Source organism: Dermacentor andersoni, chromosome 1 (assembly GCF_023375885.2).
Source record: "Dermacentor andersoni chromosome 1, qqDerAnde1_hic_scaffold, whole genome shotgun sequence".
NCBI lineage: Eukaryota > Metazoa > Arthropoda > Arachnida > Ixodida > Ixodidae > Dermacentor > Dermacentor andersoni.
This window is the reverse complement of record NC_092814.1, coordinates 175,585,214-175,606,691: the sequence shown is the minus strand read 5'-3', so window position 1 is coordinate 175,606,691 and position 21,478 is coordinate 175,585,214. Positions and strand designations below refer to the sequence as shown.

General features: G+C 46.0%; 1 protein-coding gene across 1 annotated transcript in view; it reads right to left on the bottom strand.

Annotated features, from left to right (window-relative positions):
• The window catches only part of LOC126547183 (uncharacterized), a 261,800-nt gene that overhangs the window by 202,700 nt on the left and 37,622 nt on the right, over positions 1–21,478 (bottom strand). The window lies entirely within an intron of this gene.

Below are 21,478 nucleotides of genomic sequence, written 5' to 3'. Positions count from 1 at the left end.
ATGCACACAGAAGCAAATGTTTTCGAATATGAGCTATTTCTATCAATTTACAGCAAGCTCACGGGTATGAGGCTTGAACTTTGTCACAACTAAGATTCTCTCTCAACAGCTGGAAAGTCAACCTTTACTGTCCTGACATCCTCTCAGCCCGCAAATAACACCTCAGTGTTGGGTTGCACTGCTTTATAAAGTTTATTTTAGTTAGGATGAGGGACACCTGCATCTTGGCGTTATCCAACACTTTATTTTTTGAGTTCAAGCTTCATCAAAGAGGGGGCGGCACGATTCCTTTCCCGTACATTCCTCAATGCATGGATACTTTCTGTTCTCATCCTCCTTCCACCACGCGTTCGCCACACGAACCATTTGAAGCATCCTCCCGGCCAGTTGTAGAGTCAACGTCCGATTTTTTGGACTCCCTAAGGGCCGCGAAAACGTCTGAACAAATGAATGCATGTCAACTGCCCTTAAGGGCTCAAATCGCTACAGGCACATCCGAAAAAGCTCTGGAGGCCTGCCAGTAAACTTATTAGGCCTATCAGTGCTCATAGTGCGACAGGAGACAGGGATGCATGCATGTATAGTCAAAGAATACATACCATTTCCCGTGACAATTGCCCCTTCCCACGCTTCTTAAGCTTCACCGCAATTATTTGCGTATGCTTCACTGCCTAACATCTGTACCGAGGCAAAGCTGACTTTCGAGAACCAGCATTATGCAACGCGTTGTGTTTTCCAAGGTTCGAAGCCAACCTGGAGGATTACAACGGCAGAGTTGGTGCCTTTGCTGTCAGTGGCGAATTCTTGCAATGAAAAAAAAAAAGGCATCACACAGCAAAAAGCTTAATAACGAACGTAGAAGCAGCTAGGCCTGGCATTGCCCTGTGATGGCTACAGCTGCCAGCAGATCTGCGTGCTAGAGTGCCGGTTCGAGGCGGCGAGATAATAAAAATGGCAGCAGTGGTGGCTTTGATTAATGCTGTTTCAGACCTGCAGTTACAGCAAAAAGTCCGAAATGTCAGTCAACGAAGTGTTCTTGCATCCCAAACTTCAGACGTTTTTACATATTGACTCTATGGAGTACGTGGTGGTGCCACGAAGCCGTGCAAACTATTGGGCATGTCAGAAAAATTAGGCATATGGAAAATCGGTCGTTGACTATACTCTGGAAACTCCTTGAGCTGGCGACACGGCAGTGAATACGATTTGTTGCAATTCCTCTGTTACTGGAGCCAACATTAGCGAGACTTTCATTCACTTTTAATAAAATTACAGCTAATTTTCCCTGATAGAAGCACAAATTCCTGAGTTTTCCCTGAGTATTTTCAGACTATTTAAAGTCCCTGAGAATTCCCAGTTTTCCCGGTCGGCAGACACCCTCATTAAGGGCCAATTTAGGATGCTCTGTGTAAACGTTTTGGCTTTTAAAGGGGCACTGAAAAGAATTATCAAGTCAATGTAAACTGTTTTATACCCTTCCAGAATCCTCGTAACGTTTGTTTTGTGCCAAGAAACGACTTAGTCGCAGATAAAATTGTGATTGAAGATGCCACATTCCTCCAATGCAATTCAAATCGCCCGGGATGTGTGACACAGTATGATGAAGCAAACGTCCTCACCACCGTTTGCTGGTACCAGAGTAGAACAGCGCACGAGAGCTGGTGTTATGGTTTTATGCATAAAATATGACATAGCAGCCAGTAACTGAGCCAAGACAGTGCACTTATCTACGTTATCAAGACACAAAACAAACTAAACGACTATCGGGAACATGACCTGCTGATCATTTTCAAAGACTCATTGCCATGGACAACGGTCTGTTTCCTTTGATAACAATACTTCAGCTCGTGATGCTGGACTCCTTTTTCAGCGACTTAAGCTCACCTTATTACATAGATGCATTTTCCGCTGCTTGCAGTCAGCATGATATTTGTGAGCCAGCAGTACCAGCACAGCATTACATGACGCAAAGCTAACAAAACGTGAGAGCACAGACAGCATGGGGCTGCGCGAATGTACCCACATCATCCAAGGGTAAACGAGTTCTTTGAGAATCAAATAGAAGTGGATAAATTGAACTTTTTTCCACGTTGAAATGTAATGTAATCATCTTATGATAATCAGTGGCTGACTACTAGTGACATAATTATGACGAGGCACTGCGATATCATCGGGCCAATGCTGAGGCCAACCCTATTGAGTAGCGAATCGTGTGCTAGACTTACCTTATTTTCTTGCTTACTAAAGCTCTGTCCATGCGACAGAGCTATGGCCATATTGATGCCATAGAAATTTTTGAGCATTAGTCTATCATTTTCAGCTAGACTTATTTGCATTTAGAAGTCCTGTAAACATAATTAAAAAATTGCGCATCTATGTCAATGAATGTGAAACCTCTTTGTGCTTCCTGTCCTAGCCATGGCCATCCTAGAGAGAATTGGCGGGCATTATCACATAGGCAAATGACCTCACTGTTTCTATGTTCTCATGTACTGTCTTCTGCAATACTTTCATCACAGCAGTTTACAAATGTTTTCAATAGTATATTTTAAACACAGTAATTTGTCTAGAAAAATAACTAAACAAAAAACAATAAATGTAGGCAGAGGTGGGTGTGAAGTTTAGAGTATGAATTGCATACTACATGCTGTTTGTATTTGAAAAGGAACTATTCAGTAATTTAGAATATTTACAATTAACCACATATTTTGCAACCAAAATATTGAAATCTGGTTACTATTCTCTGTCTGCTACACAATGTATCAAACATTACCAGAAGTGAGACAACAAAAAGAGTTTTAGAAGCAAAGCAGAAACGAAATTGGCAATGCAAGCTCTGTTCTTGGTTTCACAGAGGAAGACTATATGAGGTGCGATTTTTGCTAGCAGTCTGCCATTTAGTGTTTGACAGTATAGTTATGTAGCAGTTTTTCCTTTCATACTACAAACTGCTAATTTTTTTTTTTTTTTGCAATGGGCATCTTTACATTTGTCTAGGGAAAAATTGATTAAAAATTGATTAAAGGTTGTTTCATATTGAACAGAAATTATGTTTGTCAAACTAGCAATAATGATTAACATCCATTTAGTTAACTCTGCTGAAGCTGCTACACATATGCACTCAAATGAAGTCAACATGTCAGATAGCGCACCAGTCTTTCGTGCCCAACCGCCAAGAAGAAATATTTTCAGAGCGTGACTAGCGGATAAAATGCCTCAAATTTACAAAGGATGGCTATTATACGCTCTCCCAGAAACATATGAAGAGCAGGATGGCGACACGTACAAGTCCTTTAGCAGCTTTCTATTTATTTTTTCCACAACTTTTGAACTTCTTTTCGGGAACCATTTATTGAGCCTTTCAGAGCACAGCTCTTAGGCACCTGTTCCTGTGGTGAGCGTCGGTGTCGGCATCCCTCGTAACCCAGCAAACGAGCATAGCGAAGGATGAAAGAGTGAACGTGAAGTGCAGCAGGGGATGAAAGACAGCGACAGCGAAGAGAAAGCAAGGAGCAAAGCGGAGGAGGAGGGTATGGCAAAAGCATAAGAAGTGTAGTACCACGCAAGACAGGCTCTGCAACGACAATGACTACGAGATGGCGCCAGAGTAGTGCGTGTCGTCTGTGCACCGATGATGGACCCGATACCATATATGGGAACACAGCACTGCACGAGCGGAGGTCTGTCTGCGGTGAACAGCTGTGAATCGCACTCACACGTCCCCCACACGATGACTCTCGCAATCTCCCAATTAGAAAGGCAGCCGAGCCACACTTCGCTCCGTTTGCAATGTGCTGCATGAGACATATTCTCCATGCCAGCCAATATATTGCTAAACGAAAAAACATATAGAGCTGTGCTCAAACTTCACATTAGGGAGTATTGTAACCGTTGGTGAATTTCTTGGTAGGTTAGTCATACAGTAGCCATTCTTTCTTGGAAAGCTTGTTTGCAAACAGGATATCAAGTTGTCAAGAGGCTATCCGTGCATTCTTTTTATTGAAAATTAGTGAACTTGTGTTTACAACTGATCATTTGTCAATGATAGCTCTTTTTACACTAGTCAATACAGGTGTGTTATCTAATTATACTGAAGTAAATATTCCTGCTGTCAATATACACGGCTACATTTGACTTTGATATTTGATACTTGCTATTCGTATTCGAAGAAGTTTACATTCACCCACCTCTAAATGTAGGCAATTATTCAGCTCCTGATGAAAACATGGACAGTCTGCTGCAGATGCTGTATGTGTGCATATGCACGTCATAAGCCAAGACAGTGGTGAATTATTTACATGGTACAAAAAAGTGTGAACAACACAGCAGAGAAAAAGAGGAAGAGACAGGACGAGTGCTGTTATGTAACATGTATAACATAAAGCAACTCGCCCAGTTTTCATTCCTTGTGAAGTATTTATTCATAAAAATTTAAATATGAGTAAAGCCTGATGGGCTCCATGGAAATGTGGATGGGTAGAAAGAATGCAAATGACGCTGCGACACCCTGTGAGGAACATAAGGGATTATGTTGTACTTCATTTCCTTGGGAGAGAACAGGGGCAGCAATGTCTCCAAGCATGAGACACACATACCTTATATGCACCTACTATATGCACTCTTGACTTGCAAAACACTGTTCGTTCAGTGTTTCCAGAAAAAATATTTGAGAAGACCTCATGAGCACAATGAAAAAAGAAATGTTATCCCCCTCACGTCCTTTGACTCAATTGACTGTATAGACTATATGCAAAACCTGCAAGTACACTTTTTCACACACCTTCTTGATGCAACCAAGATGGCGAACCTTGAGCTAGAATCATAATTCAAATATCAACATGCGAGTAAGTGACATCATTCCTGGCACTGTCCATTCCCTACACCATTCAGAGTTTGAAAACATGTCTCAGCTTTAACAGCGCTACTAAGCAGGAAGGCAGCCAACTTGGTTTGGAAAAGTTCGCTTTGTGGAAAAGCCTGCTTATGGACTTTTGCATATTATCTATTACATGACCTGTTCTAGTGGAAAAGGTTAGAAATATAGCAGAAAAATTAAAAAGAAACTGCAAAAAAACTCTTTAAATAAACCAACAATTCCTAGCAAGAAATTTTGGTTATACATTATGCCATGAAGTGCCAATAAGGGAGTGCTATACCACAATTATTTTCAAAAATGGTTTCGTAATAAAAATGAAATGCTGCAAGACGATGGTGTAAGGAGGTGAGCTACACACCCTGAGGCCGAGGCTCTCCCCCTTTGCCTAAACCAGCATGCACAAAAGCTATCTTAAATGTTGCAAGACGATGGTGTAAGGAGGTGAGCTACACACCCGAGGCCGAGGCTCTCCCCCTTTGCCTAAACCAGCATGCACAAAAGGTATCTTTTCCCTGCCTTCTCCTTCAAGGGTGCTGAGAAACCATGTGACATCTACGTCAAAGCTCCCATATGTCTTTTTAGGCACATAAGTACCTCTTTGGCAACCTCCAATGTGTTTTGATAGCGATCGTATTTAACACCTAAGCCGCTTTTTTGCTAATGGCTACACACAATGGTGCCACGCTCCCAAGCAAACTTCACATACTCAGGAATCCTGGCCATACCACTTCTAGTTCTATTCAACACTACATATCAAATGCCTTGCAAATGGGTCAAATTTGTGCTGAAAAGGTATTTTATCTTTTTAAACAATAAACAAAATGGAAAGGTAAAAGACTGGATGTAGTAAGATTTGAGCTCCTGTGGCAGGCATATTAGCAGACCCCATGCAGTACATGTTAACACCTCGACCATGACCAAGCTTGCATCACCATCAATGGAATGGGGTTATACAGATACAATGTTCAGGGGTGGGACTGCCCAGAGACATTATGGAGCAATTTTTGGAGCAAGTAAAGCTGCATTTTGGAGCAGCTGGGAGCCGACTAAATTTCATTTTGGACCAATTTAGAGCAGATAAAATTTCATTTTGAGGCCGCTTAGAGCAGGCCAATCTAAATTTTGGTGGAATACTGGAATATGGCAGCACACTTCGAAACCACGCCGGAACAAAGCATAAGTTAACACAAGCGCTGTACTGCAACTGTCTTAAGCAATGTCTTAAGCTGAATTTTTAAGCAGATTACCCTGATACTTAATTAAAAAAATTAAGTTATGGGGTTTTACGTGCCAGAACCACTTTCTGATTATGAAGCACGTTGTAGTGGACTACCTGGGGTTCTTTAACGCGCACCTAAATTAAAGTACACAGGTGTTTTTGCATTTTGCCCCCATCGAAATGCAACCGCCGTGGCCAGGATTCAATCCCGTGACCTCGTGCTCAGCAGCCCAACACCATAGCCACTAAACAACCATGGCAGGTATTACCCCGATACTGAAACCGTCTAGCACATGCAAATTTTGGTAACATTGCCTGTAGATTTTTAATTAGTGGTAGCAACCACAAAAAACATGTAGTATTCTGAAATAGCAAGTTCAAAATTTCCACAAGCAACCCAAGACATGTTTTATAAATACACGTTTCTTTAAGCTCAACAGTGTGGATGAAGTGCCTGCACCAACAGACCATATGGAGAAGTCAGAGTTATATACTACTGCGGTTTACTGAAAGCCATTTCTACATAAGAAATAGTTTCGCCTTGCCGAAAGCCCTTAAGAACGCAGGGCATCGGAAGCACGCTGCTTCGCTGTGGTGTACCAGAATATGGAAGTGTGTGCTGAGCCATGGCATGGCGCATGCTTTCCTGTAAGCTGAAAACATTAGTGGCACTACGATCAACTAGATCAGGAAGAATACATAATTGCCGCTCGATGCTCATGATGATAGCAGAAAATGTTCTCCAATTATGCAGTCTAGTCGACGCGGTAACATCATTTCTGGGTCTCCTTATGTCACTGCAGTCCAAGAAAGCCGCAATCGACCCTGGGCCAGTATAACGTAAAACTATTCCAATCTGTTTTTATTCCAAATGCATCATTAACCCTTTGTGATAGGTCAAAATGGCTCAGGCCTCTCCCATATTATTTTAGAAAAGCTTTTGATCGTGTTGAACATAACCAATTCATCAAGAAGGTGGATAACCTAGGATTAGATTCTAACACAACCTGTTGTATTGTCGAATTCTTAACTAATCGATATCAACGAGATGTTCTTAAGGAACCTACATCTGGAACCATGCATGTCATCTAAGGAGTGCTACAAGGGTCAGTTCTGAGAACATTGCTCTTTCTCATTTATATTGTTACGTAGGAAGACGCAGACGAAAAGCTATGTACAATTACAAGAAAATACGCTGCGCTTGGCCAAGAGGCAACAGCCCGCACTAGCTTCTAATCGTCGTTATCGTCTTCACACTGCTCGCCTTTTCGTGATCGCACATATTGTTCCGTAGCACAACCCCCGGCTGCAAAAGCGCCGTCCCGGAGCGACTAAAGATCGGACTCGGAAGCAGTGTAGTAGGCCTTGAGCCTACTGACATGCATGACATCACTAGATGCCAGAGGAGAGGACAAGGTTGTACCCACAGGAGCAATTTCGTAAGTCACAGGCATCACCTGGCGCAGCACGCGGTAGGGCCTTGTGTATCGCGAAAGGAGCTTCTCTGAAAGTCCGACGTGACGAGAGGGCGACCACAGGAGCACGAGCGCACCAGGCGAAAACTGTACGTCACGATGGCGGGCGTTGTATTGACACTGCTGAGTGGTTTGTGAGGCCGTCAGTCGAGCACGGGCAAGCTGGCGTGCATGGTCAGCGAGGGCGATGGTGTCGCGCGCATACTCGCTAGTTGAGATCGCAGCAGGAGGAAGTGCCGTGTCTAGGGGCAAGGTAGGTTAGCGACCGTACAGTAGATAAAATGGAGAAAATCCAGCGATGTCGTGCCGGGAAGAATTGTACGCAAATGTTACGTAAGGAAGGGCAATGTCCCAGTCGTGGTGGTCTTTGGAAACATACTTGGACAGCATATCGGTAAGAGTACGGTTTAACCGCTCTGTCAGGCCATTGGTTTGAGGATGGTATGAGGTAGTCAGTTTGTGTTGAATGGAGCAGGAACGCACAATGTCAGCGATAACTTTCAAGAGGAAGTTTCGACCACGGTCAGTAAGCAGCTGTCGCGGGGCGCCATGAAGTAAGATAATGTCACGCAAGAGAAAGACCGCGACGTCAGTGGCGCAACTGGTAGGGAGAGCCCGAGTGATAGCGTATCGGGTGGCGTAATCAGTCGCGACGGCTACCCGTTTGTTCCCAGAGGATGACATGGAAAAGGGACGGAGCAGGTCTAATCCAACACGAAAGAACGGTTCCACAGGGACGGTGATCGGCTGGAGATGAGCGGCAGGTAGCACCTGAGGTGTTTTCCGACGCTGGCAGGGATCACAGGGAGCAACATAGCGTCGAACGGAGCGAGCGAGACCAGGCCAATAGAAGTGGTGGCGGACGCGGTCGTACGTGCGGGTTACCCCAAGATGTCCTGCAGTGGGTGCGTCATGCATCTCAAAGAGCAAAGTCTGTCGTAGCTGTTTTGGCACGACACGAAGAAGATAAGAGCCGTCAGGGAGGAAGTTCCTTCGATACAGAATGCCGCCCTGGAGGACATATCGGCGAACGGATGCGTTGGTAGGTGTAGAGCGCAGACGCTCGATAAGTGCTAGCAGCGATAGGTCTCGCTACTGCTCATCGGCGATGTTAGTGAAGGCTGACACAGAGAAAATCCCGTTGGCACTACTACTGTCGGCGTCGTCAGGCTTGTCGATCGGGTACTGAGACAGGCAGTCAGCGTCCTTGTGTAGTCGGCTAGATTCATAGGTGACAGTATACGAATATTCTTGGAGGCGTAAAGCCCAGCGACCAAGTCTTCCTGTAGGATCTTTCAGTGAGCATAACCAGCAAAGTGCGTGATGGTCTGTGACAACGGAAAAGGGTCGGCCATATAAGTATGGGCGGAATTTCGCAAACACCCAAACTAGGGCCACACTCACGCTCAGTGATGGAATAGTTGTGCTCCGAGGGGGAGAGGAGCCTGCTGGCGTAAGCGATAACACTGTCGTGGCCACGCTGGCGTTCTGCCAACACTGCGGCAATTCCGTGACCACTGGTATCAGTACGGACTTCAGTAGGCGCAGAAGGATCGAAATGGGCCAGAACGGGAGGCGTTGTGAGAATGTCGATTAGATGTGAGAATGCAGAGGCCTCGTTAACGCCCCACTGGAAAAGAGGCGTCTTTTTTCAAAAGCTCGGTTAGTGGTCGTGCTATGGCGGCGAAATTTCTCATGAAACGGCGGAAGTACGAACAAAGGCCGATGAAGCTGCGCACATCCTTGACACACTTCGGAACAGGGAAGTGCGCAACAGCATGGATCTTGCCTGGGTCCAGTTTCACTCCGTTCGCGTCAACGAGATGTCCAAGGACCGTAATCTGGCGACGGCCGAATTGACACTTCGATGCGTTGAGTTGCAGACCCGCTCGACGAAAAACGTCCAGGACTGCTGAGAGGCGCTTGAGGTGCGTAGCGAACGTTGGGGAGAATACGATAACGTCATCCAAGTAGCACAGGCACGTGGACCATTTGAAACCGTGAAGAAGGGAGTCCATCATGCGTTCAAAAGTGGCAGGGGCGTTAAATAGACCGAACGGCATCACTTTGAATTGATAAAGACCGTCGGGTGTTACAAAAGCAGTCTTCTCGCGGTCGAGATCGTCCACGGCAATCTGCCAGTAGCCGGAGCGAAGGTCAATAGCGGAGAAATAGCGAGCACCGTGGAGGCAGTCAAGGGCATCATCAATCCGAGGTAGGGGATACACGTCCTTTTTGGTAACCCTGTTAAGGTGTCGACAGTCCACGCAAAAGCGCCATGAGCCATCCTTTTTGACCAGTACAACAGGTGACGCCCATGGACTACATGATGGTTCAATAATGTTCTTGGCAAGCATTTTGTGAACTTCTGCGTGAATAACTTGACGCTCAGCTGGTGACACTCGATACGGGCGGCGATGAATAGGAGGGGCATCGCCGGTATTAATGCGATGTTTCACAGCTGTAGTTTGGGCCAAAGGACGATCGTTAAAGTAAAAAATATCATGGTAGGAAAACAGAACGCGGTAGAGTTCACGAGCGTGCTCGGATGGCAAGTCGGGCGCAATCATTTTTTGTAAGTCAGCGATGGTACAATTTGTCGACTGCGATGGTAGAGGAGTATCGGATGAAGTGTCGTCTACTGCAATGGATGCTACTGAGTGATCTTCTAATGAGCAAAGCTGGGCCAGAGACATCCCGCGTGGCAGCACTTGTGTCGTCAAGCCAAAGTTGACCACTGGCAGGCAGACGCAATTCGCCGTAATAGATAAAACTGTATGAGGTACTGTGATCCCGTGTGTAAGGAGGACATCTTGCATAGGAGCCGCGATGTAGTGAGCATCGGGGACTGGTGGGGATGACACTAGGTCAACGTAGGTCAGTGCCAAAAGTGGAAAGCGAACGAAGTCGACGGAACTGAGGCGACTGGAGTGTGGTTCAGCAGGATCCAGAACAGGCAGGTCAAGGCGGAAAGTACTGGCGGAACAATCGATGAGAGCAGAATGTGCGGAGAGGAACTCTAAGCCAAGGATGATGTCGTGGGGACAGTGGGCGATGACTGTGAATAGCACGATTGTTGAGCGATCGGCGAAGGAGACGCAGGCGGTACACATACCAATTATGGGGGCTGTTCCACCATCGGCGACACGGACAACAGGCGTCGTGGCGGGTGTGATAATTTTCTTGAGCCGGTTACGAAGGTCAGCGCTCATTACGGACAAATGCGCCCCAGTGTCTATGAGTGCAGACACAGAAACACCGTCGACTTGCACGTCAAGAAGGTTCAGATGAGTGGGCAACGTCAGTAGAGGATTTGGCGGCGTAGGGAGCAATGCAGCATCACCTCGAGGCGCTGCATCGTCTAGTTTTCCGGCTGGGAGCGGCGTCCGAAGGGAGTCGGCGAATAGGAGCGACGGGGCTGGGGAAAGCGAGATTGTCGTTGTTGGGGCGAAGGCGAACGAGAATAGCAGCGGTTCGGTGCAGGAGAATCAGCGGCGGCGTTATCGGAGCGTGCGGCATAGGGACGAGAAGGGCCACCTGGGGGGCGAGAGTAGGCGGTATAAGTAGACCGGGTCGGGGAACTCCAGCGGCTGCGAAAGTGCCGAGAAATGTGCCCGATTCGATGGCAGTGGCAACAAATCGGCTTCTCATCAGCAGTGCGCCATTCAGATGGGTTGCGGAAATGTGGTGGGTAAGAAGATGCGGGACGGGGCGGAATCGAAGAAGCCGGGCGGGTATCAGGACGATGGGACGAGCAGATGGTGTGATGACCCATGTTTTCGAACTCTTGGCGGACCAACTGCCTGGATCAGTGAGACCGTGACTGCAGATGTGTTGGTGGGACTGGAGTCGAAGGCAGCCGGATAGGCGGCCTCGATCTCACACCGGACGATTCTGGTAACATCGGCAGTGTTGTTGGGACGAGGAGTGTCGGCACAGGAAGATGTCACTGAGGTGTTGGGCAGACAGGCAAACTGCTGCTCAATACGTCGGCTTTTAGCGAGTTACAGGCGGCGGCACTCTTTTATAACAGCATCCACCGTCGCTACGTTGTTGAAAACGAGTAAGTTGAAGGTGTCATTGGCAATGCCTTTGAGGATGTGGGCAACCTTGTCTGACTCAGTCATGTGGGTGTCAACTTTGCGGCACAGAGCCAAGACGTCCTGAATGTACGTGACATAGGGCTCTGTTGACGTCTGCACCCGGCCGGAAAGCGCCTTCTGCGCGGCAAGTTGGTGACCGTAGGGGTTGCCGAACAAGTCTCGAAGCTGTGTCTTCAGTGAATCCCAACTGGTGAGCTCATCTTCGTGCGTGCGATACCAAACTCGACGTGTGCCACCGAGGTAAAAGACTACGTTGGCGAGCATAATAGTAGGGTCCCACCGGTTATTGCGGTTGACGTGTTCATACAAGCTGATCCAGTCATCGACGTCTTCCCCATCTTTGCCCGAGAATGCGCCAGGATCACGGGGAGCGGGGAGAGTGATGTAGGTCGTCGAAGTGGCAGCAGGTGTCGGAGCCGGCGGAGTCGGGTTGTCGTCGCCGGGAGCCATGAAGGAAGCCTCGACGTACCGTCCACTGCGAAGCTCCGTGACGAGGTACAGGGAACGTCCACCTCCACCAGATATGTTACGTAGGAAGACGCAGACGAAAAGCTATGTGCAAGTATATTTACAAGAAAATACGCTGCGCTTTGCCAAGAGGCAACAGCCCGCGCTAGCTTCTAATCATCGTCGTCGTCTTCACACTGCTCGCCTTTTCGTGATCGCACATATTGTTCCGTAGCAATATTAATGTTTTACCTGATAACATAGGTTCTCAAATTAGACTTTTTACTGACGACTGCGTCATTTACAGGCAGATATTAACTTCTGAGGATGTCAGCGGCTTACAAACGAACCTAGTGCAACTCAGCCAGCGGTGTAAGGTCTGGCATATGGAGATAAACATAGAAAACACGAAGCTTATTACATTGTCTACCCTTACTAATATTCCTCTAAACGTTTACACAATAAACAATACAGATATAGAGAGAGGGCAAAGTTTCAAGTACCTGGGTGTCTATTTAACCACAGATATAACTTGGCACACACACATAGGATATATAACCAAGGCATTCACTAATTAGGATTAATCAAACATTGTTTGTATCCTGCCAACTCAGAAACGAAGCTCCACACTTACACATCTCTCATCTGGTCTTTGTTAGAATACACATAGATAATATGGCACCCAGGTACTGTTACATTGCAGAACCGCATCGAGTCAGTACAGAATAAGGCGGTAAGATTCATACTTTCCTAATATTCACCATATATGAGCATAACATCCTTAAAATGCAGCATCAACATTTCAGCTCTGAACACCCGATGCAAATATTCGTGTTTAACCTTCTTTCATCTTTATATTATGGCGAGTCAGCATTTGCAACCAATCGCATTAAACCGGCACATCACATTCCATTCAGGTGGGATCATGAACCAACCTATATTTGCTCGTCCACTAAAGTACTAATGTTCACCTCTAGTGCAATCCATAAATGAATGGAATGCATTACTAGGAAACACGGTCGCTTGCACTGATGCAGCTAGTTTTCAAAGGCAACTTCTGGAGCATCTCCATGAATAACGGCTATTTTTGTGTGTATGTGTCTCTTAGAATTGCATGTTATTTTTTTTTTTACTCGTTCACATTTAAATGTGTCACTCAACCTTTATATTACACTACAGTGCTTACCAATTCCGAGATGCTGTGTTCCTGTTATTTATACACATCCGAAATTTTGTAATATTTCTTTCGTTGTGGATGATTCAAATATGTATAACATCCTGAAAGTGTCATTAAACTTCCTTTATACCACTGTATTTTACTTTCACCAACTCATATCTTTCCTTTTCTTCTTGTTTGTTCAGGTGTTTCTATATTTAAAACTAATTTTGTATTTCACCCCACCTTTAAGGTACCTATATAAATAAATAAATAAATAAATAAATAAATAAATAAACAAACAAACAAACAAACAAACAAACAGGCCCAAAAGCAGATTGGAAAAGTTTTACATTATACTGGCCATGAGGACAGAGACGCCTGCCTGCTGAACCCGCTGCACCGCACACCTCCATAATGCAGGATTCTTTCGCATTCTATGAAATCAAAGCTTTGGCAAGCACTTCATTTTCACAATGTAATTAATGCTACACCTTTATATGTAAGCAGACGTACCATCACGAACAAATGAAATGTGAATAAGAAATCACAAAGTAGCACACTTTTCTCAAGTAATAACTCATTAGCATGATCTCTCGCCACTAATTATCCGCTTGACGAAGGTGGCATAGGCCTCACACTAAGCTTGAAGGCAAAATTATGTCTACATTACATATTGGTGAAAACAGATAGGAAAGAATGTGTTCTAGTTAGCCCCAACTTGTTTAACCACCATATAGCCACATAATTTATCCTTCTTTTTAGCTATGTGTTGATGAGGTTGTTTCACTCAGAGACTACTACAATGCATTATTTCATTTCCAGTTTAGGTGAAAGTGAGAACACGCGTAACAGTGGCTTAATTCAGACTTTGAAGCATACACATGGCACTACTACTTGTTTAGAAACTAGCTACTAGCCAACGTCCAATCTTTCAGACTCCGCAGTGGCCGCAAAACATCCAAAAAAATGAACACATGCCCTTTACTGCCCCAAAAGCTCAAGTTGTCACAGGCACGATCGAAATAGCTCTAAGGCCTGTCAGTACACTTAGACGCATCGTAGCTCATGCTTCGACAGGAGATGGCGGGTGCCTGCATGCATCATTAAGGAACATGTACAATGTCTCGTCCCAGTTGTACGGCTATACATTGCATACGCTTGACCACGTAACACTTCTATTCGGCGACGCTGACTTTCAAAAACCAGCATTATGCAATGTGGCATGCTTTCTGCACTTTGAAGCCATCAGCCAGGATTACAAAGGTGGATTCGACTCCATTGCTGATAGCGGCAAATTCTTTCAATGAAAATAACGGAATTGCACAGCGAGAACCTCGGCAGCGAATGTCTGGAGCAGCTAGGTCTAGCGTTCCCACAGGGGTGCAAGCATGCCGGTTCGGGGCAGTGATCTAATGAAAATGGCAGCGACTTCGATTAATGCTGTTTGGGACCTGCAGTCATGGCTAAAAAGTCTGGAAAATCAGACGGCATAATATCTGGCATCCGAAATGCCAGATGTTCTTGAACATTTACTCTATGGTGTATGTGGCACTTATGCGAAAGCGTCTGAATCATCAGGCAGGCCCAAAAATTGGTTGTTGACTGTAATTACACATCAGAGGCGTTCGTTAAGGAGTGCATTTATATTCATGCCAACAGTACCAGAGCAAAACCAGAGGCCACAGTGGCAACAAGATAAGCACTGGATGTGAGGCAAAAACAGTTAGAAAAAGCTCTAGTGCACTCGCAGTGCCCTGTCTACTATTAGTTGTTTTTGCGCATCAGCTAAGCAGCGCCGCACCGCTTCGCCCCACTCAACAATATTCTGGTACAATTTAAATACAGCCGCCCTGGCCGTACCGGCAGCAGCAATGACAGCCGGGAGTGGCCGCACACGTGCCAGCAACTGCCGGAGGCGGCATAAGTTCAGTGTTTCAAGCGCGAAAATTGCGAGAAACTGTGGGGGAGGTGCCGTCAGACGGTATACGGAATGTCATTGGCTGCACTCTTTTTCAGAGAATGAATTCACTTGCTGTTCACGGCCACTGCCGGAGCACACATGCCGAAGCCATTCTGGCACAGCGTGGCGCAATTTCGGTCAATTTTCTGTTTGCTGCACTTTGGCGCAAGAATTGGCACTTGTATCAAAATGCCGCAATTGGCTCAGGAGTCCCGCCCCTGAATGTTGTAAATATAATCTAAACACTGTGGCACCATATTTGTGAGAGAATAATTATCAGCGTGTGCACCTCAGGTGACATTTGAAGGTGCGTTGTTGCTATTGGCACGCCATGATGCTGAAGCACAAGCTTCTCATGACAAAAAATGTGGCCAAAACAAAAAGAGCCAAAACAAAGTGCAGCTGTTGTACACAAGACTCCTGAGGATAGGACACTAGCTCCAAGCTGGAACCCATACCACCACAATATAACATCATACTAGAAAACTATGGGCTCAAGCGACAAATCTACCCACCCTAAACGAGTCTTTCACATGGAAAAAAGCCATGGCATGGCATTATCTTCAAACAAAATCATTCACCCACTTCAGTCTATGCCCCCCCCCCCCCCCCCTTCTTTATTCTTGTAAACGGCCACACTGTGAAGAATGCAACTCACTCTAACACAAATACTAATAGACTTCCCATCCCCGACCCCGCAGCCAAACAGTGGGAGGCCATGCTGCCCAGCTCAGAGCCACAGGACCAGTGCAAACTGGTGTGGCGGACCCGGGAGATTAATCAGGATGCAGGAGTACCCTGTTCCATGAAGTACAATAATACTTGGCTTACATGTACACAGAAGCCTCATTAACAGATCGGCAAAGTTTCCTTACTATGTTCACAAATTATTTCGGGCCCCTTCAATATTATGCACATTATACAAATCACTCAACTTTTTAACTCCTACGTTGTCTCCCCCCCCCCCCGAGAGAAAGGTCTAAAATTTAATAACCATTTTTTTCCCTGCCTGCTAAATTCTCACACACTGTAGCGCAATTCAAAATTTTATGCTCCATGCCCAGTTTATTTTTTTTATATTCACCAAAAATGCAATTTGAAATAAAAAAAAAGAAAAAAATTAAATAAGAAAACTGATAAGGTGTGAAAAAAAAAAAGGATGCAATATTGTCACATTGTAGTAACAGTCAAGAACCCAGTAGCGAAACTGTGAATGACGAAACTTTATATTGGTTGAACCTGTGCCCACAAAAGCAAGTGACACTGGAAGCACAACAATAGCGGTGAACACAATCGGCGTTCAGCGAAATATGATCAGCGGGTCAAGCGCGTTGGGTTTTTACATGATTCGTCAAAGGTTCCAGTACAATCGCTGGCGCCCACAGGGCTTCCAGAAAGTACTGCACAATTTGCGTCACGCGTACAATCAGATTACAAAAGATTTGGTGATAACAGACAATGGATAGAACTATGGATAACATTAAAAAAACTTCCGTACATGCAGGCATGTCCTACACTGAGCGATGACATTTGACATTTGTCAGCCCGTGAAAAATCACCGGTGAAAGATAAAACAAGTACACGTGTGAATATGCACGGCAAGTATATTGCAAACAGCCAGTATAAAGCCAGTCAAAGGCAAGTAGCAAACAGCGAGTATAAAGGTAGTCAAACACCAATCAGTGCAATCGAAGGCTGGCCGATTTGTGCAACCTCAGATTTTGCAATGCAGTAAATGCCCCTGCAAGTCTGCAAGTGCATTGAGTCAAACATCTTCAAATATGAATAAAAAAAAGACGCATACCAAAGCAAATATTTTCGAATATGATCCATTTCTATCAACTGATAGCAAGCTAATTTGTATAAGGCCCGAACTTTGTCACAAGTAAGATTCTCTCTCAGTAGCTGGAAAGTCAACCTCAACTGTCCTGACATACTCTCAGCCCATGCAGAATGCTTCAGTGCTGTGTTTCGCTGCTTTAAAGAGTTTATTTTGGTTTGGATGAGGAACACCTGCATCTCGGCGTCAGCCAACATTTTGTTTTAAAGCGATTTGCTTCTTCCTTCAACTTTCCCACTGCTGCTGCTGTGGCTGCTGCTGTCTGGCACAGTGCGTGGGGGTGGTTCAGAGCTTGTGCATACTGTAAGGATTGGGGTCAGGCGTGAATTAAGTGGTAGCTGGCCCATGCCGTCGTTACACTCATCCACGCTAAGGACGTTGTTGAAGGGAGCAACTTGTTCTCATTGAGAACGAGGAATATGGAATTTATTTACAAAATCTACATGAAGGGTGGAGAACATTAAATTTCATCAGTCTAGCATGACTGAAAAGAAAAGCCCCCCGAAGAGCCGGAAACGGCTGCTTAAAAACCCTCTGTCCTCCCTAGTTCCCTAGCTGAGGGAAAACTGCCATTCAACCTTCGTCCAATGGGAGCGTCCCAAAGTCATACTAGTCGACCCGCCTTTGAGGGGGAGGGTTCACACACTCACTTCTGCATTTTGGTTTCACAGAACACACCGAGGGGAGTAGGTTGTCGTAGACAGGGGTTGATACGCCTGACCCAAGCAGGCACCTCTTGATTTCAGAGCTGACCCCGCAGCTTCCCACCGCGTCTGTCAATTGACTGTGACGACTTCTGGGGCCAGTGAGAAAGCACCGCAAGTCACTTTTTCCCAGGAGCTCTCTTGCTCCAAGTAGACCGTGAAAGCGACAGCGAATCAACGAATACTCGGTCCACCGAACATGGCTTGACTCGCTGGCGCCGCTGGCTGTCCGGGAGGGTTCGAAGGTCGCTTCTCCGAAGATCACTAACACCACATGTCGATCGAAACAACTGCAGCGGGCTGTGAATGGTTTGCAGTTCAGTACCCCTGTAGGCCGATCGTAACAATACATGACAGGAGTACGGAAGAGAGGAAAGGCGATGCGAGGAGCTCGTTTGGACCCCAACCATGTCGAATGTGCACAATACCCTCTGGCTCTCCCCGTAGGCAGCACATTAGCCTATTGACAGCTGTAATTATCCGTGAAACCCCTCAAAAGCATTGCAGAAACTGAAGCCCTTTCCTTTCTACTAACGTGCTAATCCAGAGGGGACATAGATATAACTGCAGAGGAGAGAGAAGAGGCAGTTCCCATAGAGAAGGGCGGGTGACGTGAGAAGGCAACGAACCCCTACTACTATACGACAGCGGTTACGGGGAAACTGGATAAGCTTAAGTTCAAAGTACACAACAGTACACTCCTCCTCTTTCTGAACAAAGAACACCATGCAAATATGTCAAGCAGACAAATTACGCAGGGCTGCAGAAGCAGAGCCGCATTACTTAAAACGCACTGCAGGTTCCAGGCGACACTACAGAAGCGGTGGACTGTCCAATCAACACTTCTGTACCCGCGGCAGTAGCTTTGCGGCTATGGCATTGCTTGAAGTCACGGATTTGATCCCGACTGCGGCAGCCACATTTCGACGAGGGCGAAATAGAAAACGCACATTCACTTAGATTCCGGGAAACGTTAAAGAGCATCACGGTGTCAAAATTAATCCGGACTCCGCCACTACGGTGTGCCTTATAATCCCATTCAAGTTAAATTTTCTGCCAGAATGCGATGTGCCATGTGAGGCAATGACAATGCTCAACCCTTTCAGAGGTATTGAAATATGGCTCACAATAACACCTGTGTGCTATGGAGACAAACAGCAGCGGTGCACGCAATGTAACGTTTAACATCAACTCACCACTCTCGTGTTAGACTAAACGTTCAAGAAATTAAGCTTTCGCCATCAACATCACCGCTAATTATCGTCAATCAAAGCAACCAGCACAGAAAGCTTCATTTACATCAATTCCCACATAGCATGGGATTTGCATAAATTTTTTAGCTCAAACTCCTTCAAAGAAGTGGCGGCACACTTCCTTTCCCGTTCATTCCTCAATGCATCGGTTCTTTCTGTTCTTGTCCTCCCTAGACCACGCATTCGCTCCATGGACAATTAGAAGCATCCACTTGGTCAGTTGTACAGTCAATGTCCGATTTTTCAGACTCAGTAGGGGCCGCAAAAACGTCCGAAAAAATAAATGCATGTTTTTTACTGTTCTTAAGGGCTCCAATTGCCACAAGCATGTCCCAAAAAGCTCTGAAGGCCTGCCAGTACACTTATTCTGCATATCGGTGCTCATACTGTGAACGGAAACAGCGGGGGCACGCGTGTGTAATTAAGGAATACATACTGTGTCCCGGGACAACAGCCCCTTCCCACACTTGTTAAGGTTCCCCGCAATAGTTTGCGTATGGTTCACCGCCTAACATTGTGTTTGCAACACTGTGTGGGTACAAAGCTCCAATGAATATTACGGGGCAGAATGGCCACGTAGACATGACCCCTTGTTACCATTAGTGAAATTGACCAGTTCATTCCCAACTGTAGCCAAAACGTTAACACTGCAAGAACCCAGGCCACGGCTTTCTCAACCCGTCTGCGCAATTAAATTACAGCCAATAAGCAAAAATCACAGGCTCTCATGAAGGCTTCAACCAATAAACCAAAAACAAAGCTTACATTATCGATAATTTATTCATTGCTTTGAAACATTTTGTCCGTTCTCCACTTCTGATAATTTGCGATACTTTGCTTACCAGACCGAGAACAGTAACATGACTTTAACAGTGAGCTGTTGCGAATTATTCAGTTAGTTTTGATATTCGAAAATACCGATTAGTTCATCTTCGAATACGAATATGAACAGTTAGTGTGTAGTACAGTCAAACCCATTATTAACGAACTGCAAAAGGTGGTCGTCATCATCAGTAGTTTGTAATACATGGACTCGCCCTAAAAACGGTGGAACATTAATCATAGTGAAACTGGCGTCAGTAGTAACGATTTGGCAGTACGAAAAACCTGATTTTCAGCATTATTTTTGTTCGCGGTGTGCCCGTACCTAGCTGAAATTTCTACTGGGAACATCCATTCAGAGAACGAAATGCAGCGTCATAAAGCTCTTTCAGAATGACACCCGGTTCCGATCACCTGTCATTTACAAACTACAAGCACAGCCCCCGTTATTATTCAATAGCTTTTGATATTGTCACGGCTCACTGGAGACAAGAGTGGAGAGCGGTATTTATTCGAGAGAGTTAGGGCAAGCGCTCAGTCCAGACTTCTTCTCTAGTGCCTCGCTTGCACAGACGAGGTCACGAGGTCGTAGTCTTTATCGTCAACGTGGTTGGGCACAGATGGTGTAGCGGCATTTGCCCCCCCCCCCAGAGGGAGCATCGTCCCGATGCTCGGCGGGTAGCATCCGGTGTCCAGCAAACCAGAGAGTGTCCATGTCATTCAGAAAAATAAGGTTTCATGCGCACCACGTGCACAGTCTCAGGCAGGTCGTGACGGCGCCTCGAGCAGGATGGGCTGTCAGGAACGACTTCATAGTTGACGTCGCTAAGGCGTCGTAGAACCTTGTACGGCCCGAAGTATCGGCGCAGAAGTTTCTCCGCGAGGCCTCGGCGGCGTACTGGAGCCCAAACCAAGACTCTGGCCGGGCTGGTAGACGACACATCGATGGTGTTGATTGTAACGTCGGGCGTCACGGTCTTGCTGGCTGGCTATGCGAACGCGCGCGAGCTGTCTTGCTTCTTCGGCGCGCTCTGTAAAATCTGGGCCGTCAGTCTCGGAATCGCTGGAATCATGAGGAAGCATAGCATCCAGCATTGTAGTTACTTCTCGACCAGGAGCAGACTGAATGGCGTCATTCTTGTTGTTTCTTGCAGAGCCGTATTATAAGAAAACGTTACATAGGGTAATATTTGGTCCCAGTTCTTGTGTTCCACATCAACATACATGCACAGCATGTCTGCGAGAGTCTTGTTGAGGCGCTCCGTAAGTCCATTGCTTTGCGCGTGATAGGCTGTCGTCCTTCTGTGTGCCGTGCCACTGAGGGTGAGTACAGTTAGGAAAAGTTCAGCCGTGAACGCGGTTCCCCTGTCAGTTACGATGACCGCTGGAGCACCGTGCCTCAGGACGACGTTTTAGATGAAGAACTGTGCAGCCTCAGCTGCTGTGCTGCTAGGAAGTGCCTTGGTTTCAGCATATCGCGTGAGGTAATCTGTCACAACTATGATCCATTTATTTCCGGCAGCATATATTGGGAATGGGCCCAAAAGGTCCATCCCAATTTGTGCAAACGGTGTTTCCGGCACTGGAATGGGATGTAATAGTCCGGCAGGTTTCGTGGGT